This window comes from Nuphar pumila, chromosome 5 (genome assembly GCF_984573655.1).
Source record: "Nuphar pumila chromosome 5, dmNupPumi1.hap1.1, whole genome shotgun sequence".
NCBI lineage: Eukaryota > Viridiplantae > Streptophyta > Magnoliopsida > Nymphaeales > Nymphaeaceae > Nuphar > Nuphar pumila.
In genome coordinates, this window is record NC_143253.1 from 1,583,605 (window position 1) to 1,595,580 (window position 11,976).

Consider the following 11,976-nt stretch of genomic DNA (forward strand, 5'->3'; position numbering starts at 1 on the left):
AATCTGGGAGGAGTGACTTATGAAAAGTTCCTCAAACTCGACCCACCTGTTTTCGTTGGCAGCGCCGATCCAGAGCTTGCAGAAAGCTGGATCGAGGAAACAGAGCGGGCATTCCTGCTATTGGGAGTACCAGAGGATAGAAAGACTAACTTCGGCACATATAGGCTGAAGGATAATGCACGAAAGTGGTGGGATACCACTAAGCTTATCCAGTTCTCACAAGTCGAAGTCATTCCTTGGACTGACTTTCGGAGAACTTTCTTGGATAACTACTTCCCGTTGCACTCCAGAAATAAGAAGAAGATGGAGTTTCTGGAATTGGAGCAAGGTGTTATGAGTCTGATGGACTATACCACTAAATTTCAAAACCTTGAACGATATTGCTCCACGTTATTCGATACTGACCAAGAAAGGGCCGATAAATATATAAATGGATTGCAAGAAGGGTTGCGATCTCGTGTGATAACAAGTATGCCCTCGACTTTTCAAGCTGCTGTGGCAGCATCTTCAAAGATTAGCGAGGATTGGGCGCGATCTAAGGTGATTATAGCAAAGAGGCCCATAGTTGATGGTGGGAATAATAAGAGGACGTTTCCCGGTGGCCAGGAATCACGACCAGCTTTTTATAAGAGGGATTTTCGGGAGAACAACTTTACTCCACCGACCGAGCAGCCATTACAAATGGTAGAAGCTAATCAGCCCTACCAACAGCCTAATTTTCGATGCCCAAGGTGTAGCTCAGATCATCCCGGAGGGGTTTGTCCTCGCGATACGGGAGGTTGCCTGTATTGCGGCAAACCAGGGCATCGTGTGAGAGAATGTCGCAAGAAGGCCTCAGATCTTCAACAGAGAAATATGGGATCTGGAGGACCCTCTCCACAAATACAACAACAACGACTGCCACTATCCAGAATAGAGCAGAAACCTGTGGCAGGTCGTGTCTATGCGGTGACAGCCGAACAACTCACGGATAATGATCGTATCAAGGAATCTGAATACCTTGATAGATAGAGTTGTGTTGGGTAAGAAGCAATTGAAAGACAAGATCCAATGAATGCTTGAGACAAGTGGCTTATGACCTTGTGTACGGTCATCTGGATAGATATGTATCCTTGCTCTGTAAAGTAATTTTGGATTTGTCAAATAAAAATCTTAAGTGCTTATGCCCAAAATTTATGGCTATAGACCCCATGATTGAAAAATTAAGTTTGCGTAATTAGAACGTTAAAACTTACTTAATAAAATAAACCATCGAGGAATTGTTCCCAAGAAGAGAGTCCTGTGAGGTTTTACATATTCAAGATCAGATCGTCTAGCCAGAGTGAGCCTGTGAGGGTATACAGCTCCGTGCGAGTGTATATGTTCCAAAATCAGTAGCTTAGCTAGTATGATTCTGTGAGGGTGTACTGATCCAATATCAGGTGAGTCTGACGAGGGCGAACCTGTGAGGAGGTACGTTTCCAATACCAGGTAGTCTGACAGGGGACTTATCCCAATATGGTTAATCTCTAGAAGAATGATCTGTGTGTACAAAATAGTTACACAAGATGGCTATATTGATAGCCGGTTGGAAGAACATTGATTCAACAAAACTATCGTGGTTGTAGCATAATTTGAACTCAGATATGAGAAGCATACCTCAATTGATCGAGAATCATGATATGAGGTTATGATTGAAATAAATATGATGTTGAACTAAGTGAATAACATTATGAATCTAACATATGGGAGAAATATCCCGAGTTACGCACTTAGTACACTTAACTGAATTTCGCGGACGAAATTCCTTTAAGGGGGTAATGATGTAAGACCCGCAATTTTTCAGTATCTTTCTGAAGAAATTCACGAGGCATTTTCAAGTAAAAATAACATCTGAACCCGAAATACAAATCAGATCGATTTGTACGAACCAGTTATACTTGAGATATTCGTCGCTTTGCGAATATATGCTCAAACACTCTGGAAGCCATAACCTCTTAACTAAACAAAAACAAAGGATTTCCTCGAGCCAACTTTCTTAGTTACGTCAATACGAAGAGAATGGCGTACTCAGAATTTTTCGGAAAAAATCGCCGGAAACCCGAAATTCTTGCGGGACCCACGGAAATATTGGTGGGACCCACAGAAATATTCCTCAGAAAATATCTTGTGGGACCCACAAAATATCCTATGGAAATATCTAGTGGGCCCCACCTCAAAAGGAACCTCCTGGAATTAAAATAAAGCTCAGGGGCAAAAGGGGGATAAAAATTCCCAAGAGGAGGTGGGTTTGGGCTATAAATAGCCCTCCCCACTCTCTCTCTTCTCATAATTTCGACCCCCCCTCTCTCTCTTGCCTTCTCTCTCTCTCCTAAACCTCCCCTACCTAGCCTAGCCCACCTGAGCCCACCTGACCTGGTCTGAGCCTGCCTGACTTAGCCTGAGCCTGCCTGACCTGGTCCTAACCCACCTGACCTGGGTCTGAACCCACTTGACCTGGTCCAAACCCAGTTGACTTGACTTGAACCTAGTTGGGTTTAAAGTCAAAGTCAAAGTCCTTTTTAGTCCTAATTCCGGTTTGGATTTCTGAACCCAGACTTAGCCTACTTGAGCTGAGTTCGAACCTGCTGAACCCAGTTGACTTGGATCGAACCCTGTTTGGTTCAAACCACTTAGGTTGAGTAGCTTGACCTACTCTACCTCTTTCTCAACTAAGTCAGCTTCATCTGACTTAGTCTGACCTCTCGAAGGAAGGCTCGAAGCCCAAGAAGCAACCCGGAGCCGTTTCTTCCACGATTTGAAGTAAGTTCGCTTCGTTGATCCATCTCTCTCAAGTATTTGATTGTTTGTATATAGAATATACTTTCTGAAGTAGTATCTTGCTTTAGTTCTTGGTTGAGCCCTCTAGGACGCTTCGGTGTTCACGCGCTCGCCTCGTAACTATCGTCGGATATATATGTTCGAATGCGCAGTATATGCGTTCTTCAAAAATAGTATCTCACCCTAGTTCTTGGTTGAGCCCTCTAGGACACTTCGGTGTTCACTCGCTCGCCTCGTAACTATCGTTGGATACAGATCTAGGTGTATATCTGCTGATTCTGCCGACGCGTCTTATATCGCACAGGCTATGTAATTTACCTTTGCCGTCGCGTCGTATGATGCCAAGGCTCCCTGTTTTCTGCACTTCCGATTATGCATTTACTTACGCCGTCGCGTCGAACGATGCCAAGGCTCCTGCTTTCTGCAATGTCTTTACTTACGCCGTCGCGTCGAACGATGCCAAGGCTTCTGCTTTGTTATATATGTAGAATATTTCGTTCAGTTACACACCCTGAACAATAGTATATGCATTTCTTTACGCCGCCGCTGTATAAAGCACAGGCTTCTGCTTATACTACATATATAGCGCATAAATGAGCGTTCAAATGGAGATCAAACTCCAAATCGCCCATGCGATTCCTTGACCGCTCCTCGTTCAAGATTCTGCTTGACGAATGAAGCCCCTATTGGAAAGGCTTTGGTTTTTTGGCAAAATGCTCTTTACGTAATGACTAAGCCAATTTCGTATGGCCTGGCTATGGCCAAGGGTTCCTGCAACCTTGATGGATGCAAAGTACGCACAACGGTGCGCATCCATTTCCCGAATTAAGCGTGGCGATTTCCTACCAAAGAGGGGAGATGCCGCTGAAATGGATAAAAGAAACGCACGCTTTCTCCGTAAAAGAGAGGAAGTGCTGCTGAAATTTCTGAAGAAGCTATGAATAGCTCAGAAAGAACGTAGCAGGATACTCTGACATATAGCAGAGTGCTACCCAGTTCATGGTTTGCCCTCTACAACGTAGAAGGGTTTGTCGCACCACTGCCGGTAGAGCAGGGGAGGTGCTGACGAAATGGTTGGCAGAAGAGCTGCCGGAACCAATGGAACGGCATAATGATGTCCGTTGATGGAACGATGCCAGATCGGCTCGTATCCTTGTGCCTGCAAGGGCACCTTGCTCGTAAGGGCCGCTGAGCCGGAGTAGAGGTTGCGCCTTGGCTGGGTTTGGACTCGTTGCGTAAAAATACGCCGAGTAGCCGATCTATTTAGATCGAGTCATATGCATGCTCATTGAGAACGGTTACACAACCAGACTCGTAAGGGCCGAAGAGCCAGAGTGTGTTGTTTCCACCCAAAGAGGTGTGATGCTCGTGGTGGCCGAAGTGCCAAAGAGCGGTGTTCTGCATGCATATGAATAAGACTTAAGGTCGCACATACCCCGCGGTTGAAGATCGTGTTAGGGGTACCCCCTCAGTAATGACTGTGTTGGGGAAGACTGAATGGGGTCGGGTACATACTCCCGTAGTGCTGAAAGCACGGGCTGCCTAAATGGCATGCAGATTCTGTCCAAGTAATTGTAAGACTGGCAGACCCCTTCAGGAATTATGCTCACTGTGGAATGACAGTGATGGTACAGCCTTGAGTGACATGTATTTTACTTTGGACCTGATAGAGTCCACGATGGCCTCAGTCACTCATGGGTTTTGGGGTCGTGGTTATCCTTAAGATCTAAGGATTGAACCCAACTACTGCAAGTAGAGGATGCATCCGAATATGGGCCTAGTAGGATTCTCCCAGTTGAAACACACTGCCCTACTATGGATAGGGTCAACAGGCCTCTGGGGTATCTAAAATACATAGAATAATCAACCCCCAGAACGTCGCGTTGATGCCCGGACAATAGCTCTACCTGCGTACCAAAGGCGGGAGCGGTTAATTATCGAAACAATGCATTAGTTCTAGGTTCAGCGATGCTTTGAATGTATGAGTGGATGACGTGTTGAGTCAGTCCTGCATAACCTTTGTGAAGGTGTCATGTTCGGTATACTACTGGACCGACTGGGCAAAGACCCGTGTTGTATCCGCACGACTAAGCGAAGCTCGAGGAGTTGTCCTTAGATGCGTGGGATACGGATGTGCCAAGTATGAAGACTTGAGCTAGACATCACTTTGAGACCCGAAAGAGGTCATGGCTAAGTCGTGGAGACTTATGCGGCTATTCAACTCACAGCCCTGAAAAGGCTTGCTCTAAGTCATGAAGACTCGAGCGGATGTTCAACTCATAGCCCTGAGGAGGCTCTTGCGATATACGCTAAGTCTTGGAGGCTTGAACGTCGTTATTGCGCATTGCGACCCTGAGTGGTCATTATTGTATTTGAGTTGAATGGATGTATGACTGCATGCTTACCAGACCATCAGTGGTTCTGACCCCGTTTTATGGGGATTTCAGGTGTTGTACCTGCGTGGCGATATGCGGAGCAAGGCGGCATCGAGTCCAGGGTTTCTCTAGACAGATTTTGTACTGCTCCCTTTTATTGAACCTATACTGCTTTTCTAAGCAGTAGTGTTGTAATAAACATGTGGTTTTTCGATAAAATGGAACACTTTGGTGGTCAATGAGTTGCTTGGCCACATACCTGCAACGTGCTCGGAGTTTTCTAAAACTGACGACTCATTATCGTCTGATTCCGCTGCTAAAAGCTTTTCTAAATTCCGCTGCAAAGAAAAAAAAAAGAAATTCATGAAAATTTTAACTTAGCTTTGTTTTGGAAATCCGGGGCGTTACAGCTTTTGATGAATAGACAACTATAAGAGTAGGTGAAGCGATGTGTGAGACATTATCCACCATCATGAAGAATTGATATTGATTATATGCAGCTCAATATGATTCAACTTTGAACCACTTGTCATAGTAATCCTCTAGTAGGTTACCCTCATACAAAATGCATGTGATCGCATGTTTGCAAGGAATCGTGTTGACCTGTCACTCTTCATAAGAGCACAAGTGCTGACCTGGAGATCAACATTGTAATTGTGAGATCAGTCGCGAGCTTTGTATCATTGTTAAAGGCAATGCACTACTTGCATACATATTTATTGTGTATTTCTTCAATTTCTCTAGCTTTTCTTTGACCTTCAGCACCACAATGTCTGTCATATGCTGCCCCACAATCTTTCTTTTCTCAAAAAGTTTCATCTGTATGAGACAAAGTTTTTAAGTAAGTAAAATTAGGAGCTTGTCACATATGATGAAAATCTATGAATTGAAGCTCTTTGCTATATTAGATGTTAAGTAGGTATATCTTTTTGCTTGAAAGTCACAGTTAATCCAATATTTCAGATTCACGTCAGTGGAAATATAATTGTATGTGTTTGTGATATGTTCCTTAACTTTGTCAAGAAAATAATTGCATTGTTGCTTCATGGTTGCTCAAGCTGCACTCCACCAAAGTGCACTAAGTGATGAACCAAATTTCTTCAAAAAGTTTTTTGCCAAATGCTCTTTGCAAAATCCAACATGACATATAGGCCATGTGTGGGGGACAACATGTTTTAAACTTGCATGCCTATCTGAGATAATTGTCAATATTTCTCTCTCTAACCCATCAAAGTATATTAATTTATGCTTTAATACTTCTAAAAACCATGACCATGAATGTTTGGACTCTTTATCAACAACTGCAAATGCTACTGAAAATATCTCATCACAAGGATCAATACTATGGGCTAACAACCATATACATGTGTATCTTCTTTTTAGGAATATATCATCTACCATAAGAATTGGAGGATAAAAACTCATTGATGCTTGGTTGAAAGGATAAAAATATGTACTTAAATCAAATTTTCTGATTGCTCTTAATATACCCTTGTGATCCTCAATTAGCATTCATCAGATAATCCAAATAAGTGATAAGAATCATGAATGATTGTTCAAATGAACTATATAATACAGCCTTAGTGTATTATCATCCATGCCATGCTTTTTGTAAGTAACCTCCACACCTTCCTCGCGATTGATGTCATTCATGATTTCTTGTGGAGTTATCTTTGGGTTATCAAGCATGTGTTTATGAATAATACTTGAAATCCACTTGTAAGTCACTTTCTCCACTATAAGGTTGCCCAGTGATCACATGTATGTTCACTATCATACATTTTCACTTAAAACAAACTCACTTTGCATACCTTTGTGCAATTGATCTTCCAGAAACAATCAATTGTCATATAGTGTTCTTTCTCGTGCATACGACAGTGACTATTATTACAGCTCTTTAAGAATTTTATTTTATAATTACTCCTAATCATATGATCTTTCAAAAACTCGCGACAGTCTTGAGAATTATTAAACATTTTGCCCAAAGCAATTTCTAGATCGTTTGAGTGTGTTGATAGCCATTGAAATTGTTCACAACCATTAAGTCTTTAATTATGCAATTGTTCATATAAATTAGATGTCTCTGCTTCAATGATTTTTAATTTCTCTTCATTATATGAGAACCCATTTAACGAGAACTAAGGATCCACATTCTCCAATGCCATTGGTGCATTGTTTTCGTCGCTTTCACCATCTCCTATCGATATGGTATACTCGCCATCATCGATATCATTTGATTTTGCACTATCAACATGACCGTTGTTATCACTAATTGATTGTTCGGTTTCACCAACTACATCAAAATTTATTGTATGTATCACTTCATTTGCTTCCACGCATGCATAATTCTTGCATTTTTAACATTTAAGATTAATCATTAAAATACTATATTCATCATTACACCTACATCTCAATCCTAAATTACATCAAAATTACAACTTATACCTAGCACTATTGTATGCATGAGAAAGCTACATGTCATTCAAATTACTGTGATGATGGTCATTGACACTGGTTTTTCTATGTGATTCTACATCATTTGCAGTGATCTGTTCATCATGTACAACATCAATAGCGTCCACTATTTGAGATAGTTGGATAATCGGCAAAGGACTCATATCGATAAATGGTGAGATAGATGCATTGCATCATTTTATTGATCAACTATTCCTTGCTTAACTGCTTCTTTATTAACTTTGCATACTTTTAAATAAAATTAATCACTAAATAACATTGATTATACATTATCATCATCCTTAACATCTATCTACATTTATTGGTTGTTTAAAGAATAACTGTATCAAAAGGTCAAAGTCGCATATCCGATTTTACGAGACATCAAAACCATAAATTTCTTAAAGTTTGTATTTGAAAATCACTATAGATTTTCAATTAGTATAATCAGACCTATGGTAGTGTATTTTAGTAACGATAGTGTACTTTAGCCATTTTAATGCTTATGCACAGTGAACCATAACCTCATTCTGCCAACAAAAAAATACATATTAAATAAAGAGCAAGCAAACAATCATAAATCATTTACAATAATAGATATTTATATGAAAATATTGTAACCATAGTAAACCCTAAACACAAGTCGATCACAAGGATGATATTGCAACCTCTTAGGAAGTACGCATGGGGATACACAAATGTATATTATATGAAACTCACCTTTTGAAACTATAGATGTAAAAGTCGATCATAAGAATGATATTGCGACCTCCTCGAAATGCGAGAATTGTTGCAAGGATTGTGCAAAGAAGTTCTTTGCAGACACAAATGAGAAGAAACCCTAGAAAAAAATGAGTATATATATGACTCGACACAATTATAATTATTAAGAAAAATTGCATTAAATAAAAATTTTGCAAATATGTAAGTAGCATATTTATGGTTTTGTTGGTTCCCTTTAAGTGGAGTTTCACACATAAATTTATGTGATTTCAGTATATATGCGAACGTATGTTATTTGCAAGATATGTTTCACAAATATTTTTATGTGAAAATATTTATTATACACGAAAGGGTAGATACTTGTGATTTGATGGTTTTAGTCTCATCGAGATTTTGCAAATAAATTTATACGAGTCCATGAGGTCTAAATTCACATAAAAAAAACCTATGATTATGAATTTAAGTGAGTGTTAGACATATTTGGTGGCGGTATAATTTTCTCGTAAAAATATGTAAATTCGTAGTTGTGAAAAGTAAAAGTATCCTAATAATGACAGATATTTGTGATTTTGAACTATCATGAAAATATAAAAAAATTATAAGCTTTTTAGGGAATCACATCAAATTAGGCACACAATACATTCATTTTTCATCTTAAAAACACTGCTAATCAATGGAAGGGGGGCTAACCCCCAGCCTCAGAGCTCTTCTTATCAAAAAAGAAGAAAAAAAAAGACTCTAAGCGCTGAACCTAGCCTTGATTCAGAGTTATATTGCATCTTGATGCTACGCCAAGTGATTTTTGTTGGATCACAAACAAAAAATTGTTGCCAACGGATGGAACCAGTGAACCACTTTTCTTAGTGAGGCACCTCAAGCATTTGCGCTAAAGGTCTGACGATTCAGAAAGGAGATGAGAACGTGGATATGTTTGTAATTTTGAACTGTAAATGTGCTAATCCCTGTAATCATAGGTCAATTAGTAAATGGCGTCACTAATAATTTCAAATAATTTCAAAATAAGGATCACAGTTCATAATTCCAGATGAGAATGGGCGATGATGAATCATAAGAAGTGGAAGCAACAAGTGTAATATGGAGGAGTTATTTTTTCAAGTAGGATGCTCCGAACAGGATGGCGTTCTGCATTACTTAGGAGCGGAAACTGGTTCACGGCAAGTAGATAGTTCAATACCATAAAATTAGGTCAGCCACTTGGAACATAGGGTCTTTAACTGGTAAGTTGGTAGAGTTAGTAGATGTTATGTGTAGGAGAAAGATTGATATTTTATGTCTACAAGAGACCAAATGGCTAGGTGAGAAAGCAAAAGTGATAGAACCTTGGGGATATAAGATTTGGTATATAGGAAGAAATAAGAATAGGAATGGAGTAGGGATTGTTATTAGTCGTGAGTTTATAGATAATGTAGTTGAGGTCCGTAGGAAGGTTGATAGGATTTTACTTATTAAATTAGTAATAGGTATGGATATTATTAATATTATTAGTGTTTATGCACCTCAAGTAGGTTTAGATGATTCCATTAAGCATCAATTTTGGGAAGATTTAGATGAAGTAGTACAAGGGATATCTTATGGAGAAAAGCTTTTCATCGGCAGTGACCTTAATGGACATATAGGCATTAGTATGGATGGATTTGAGAGTATACATAGAGGATGTGGTATACAAGAAAGAAACGAAAGTACATAAAAGATTTTAGATTTATATGATCTTAGCCAACACTTGGTTTAGGAAGAGGGAGTCTCACCTAGTAACATTTAAAAGTGGGGTTAATACGAATCAGATAGATTTTTTCTTACTTAGAAAGATAGATAAGGGTTGTTGCATCGATTGTAAGGTTATATCGGGAGAAAGTGTAGCTACACAACATAGAGTCTTAATTTTAAATCTTGGATTTAGAAAATGCCGCAAAGGGATAGATATAGGATAGATCCTAGAATTAAGTGAGGGCACTAAAAGGAGCTAAACAAGGAATGTTTGTAGAGCATGTAGTTAAGGAAGTTGATTGGTGTCTCGAGGAGGATTCAGAATCAATGTGGAATAAGATAGCGGGTTGCATGAGAAAGGTGACTAAGGAGGTATTGGGTGAGTCTAAAGGCGGTGCACCGCTAGGTAAGGATACATCATGGTGGAACGAGGATGTCAAATTAGCTATTAAGGTTAAAAGAGAGTGTTATAAAAATCTAAGTAAAAATCGTGATAATGAGAATTTGGAGAAGTATATGATAGCAAAGAAGGAAGCTAAAAAAGTAGTTCGAAACACAAGGAATAAGGTATATAAGGAGGTTTATGACAAGTTGGATACCAAAGAGGGCGAGAAGGATATTTATAAGCTTGCAAAGATGAGAGATAGGAAATCGAGGGATTTTGGTATGATTAGATGTATCAAAGATGAAACACAAAGGGTTTTAGTCAAAGATGAGGAGATTAATGAGAGATGGAAAGATTAATTTGATAAGCTATGTAATGAAAGTCATGCTCAGGATTTTGGAGACTTCTCTATTTCTTTTCATGAGATGAATCGTGACTTCATGCGCAAGATTCAAAAGAAGAAATTGCAGAGGCTTTGAAGAAAATGCAATCCAGAAAGGCAGTTGGCCCAGATGATATACCTATCGAGGCTTGAAAATGCTTGGGGGAGAAAGGTTTAGTATGGTTGGCAAATATTTTTAACAAGATTTGGCGAACAAATAAGATGCCTAATGAGTGAAGCAAGAGTACTTTGATGCCTCTCTATAAGAATAAGGATGATATACAAGATTGCACAAACTATCGTTGTATAAAACTCATGAGTCATACTATGAAACTTTGGGAGAGGGTGATTGAGTATAGGTTGAGGAAGGTTGTCATGATATCGGAGAATCAATTTGGTTTTATGCCCGAAAGATCAACTATGGAAGCTATACATCTTCTTATACAACTTATTGAGAGAAATAGAGAGAGGAACTAAGATTTGCATATGGTTTTTATTGATTTGGAGAAGGCATACGATAGAGTACCTAGGGACGTTCTCTGGTGGACAATGATGAAGAAAGGTGTTTTTCTCAAGTACATTAGTATAATTAAGGATATGTATGAAGGAACAGTAACCAATGTCCTCACTTGTGGAGGGGCGACAACCAATTTTCCTATAACGGTTGGGTTACATCAAGGATCTGCTTTAAGCCCTTTCCTATTTGCTATAGTGATGGATGAGCTTACAAGATCAATTCAAGAAAATGTGCCGTGGTGTATGTTGTTTGTTGATGATATTGTTTTGATTGATGAGTCTAGAGCTGGGGTTAATGTTAAGTTAGAATTATGGAGACAAACATTGGAAGCAAGAGGTTTTAAGTTGAGTAAGAGTAAGACAAAATATATGGAATGTCGGTTTAGTAAGCAACAAAGTAGTGATGGGAGTATAGTGAAGCTTGGTGAGCAAGAAATACTGGTGGATGATTGTTTCAAATATTTGGGATCTATCATTCAAAAGTATGGAGAAATTGATGGAGATGTAAATCATAGAATAAAGGTTGGGTGGATGAAATGAAAAAGTGCAACTGGAGTGTTGTGCGATCGTAGAATGCCATTACGGTTGAAGGGAAAGTTTTATAGGACGACTATTAG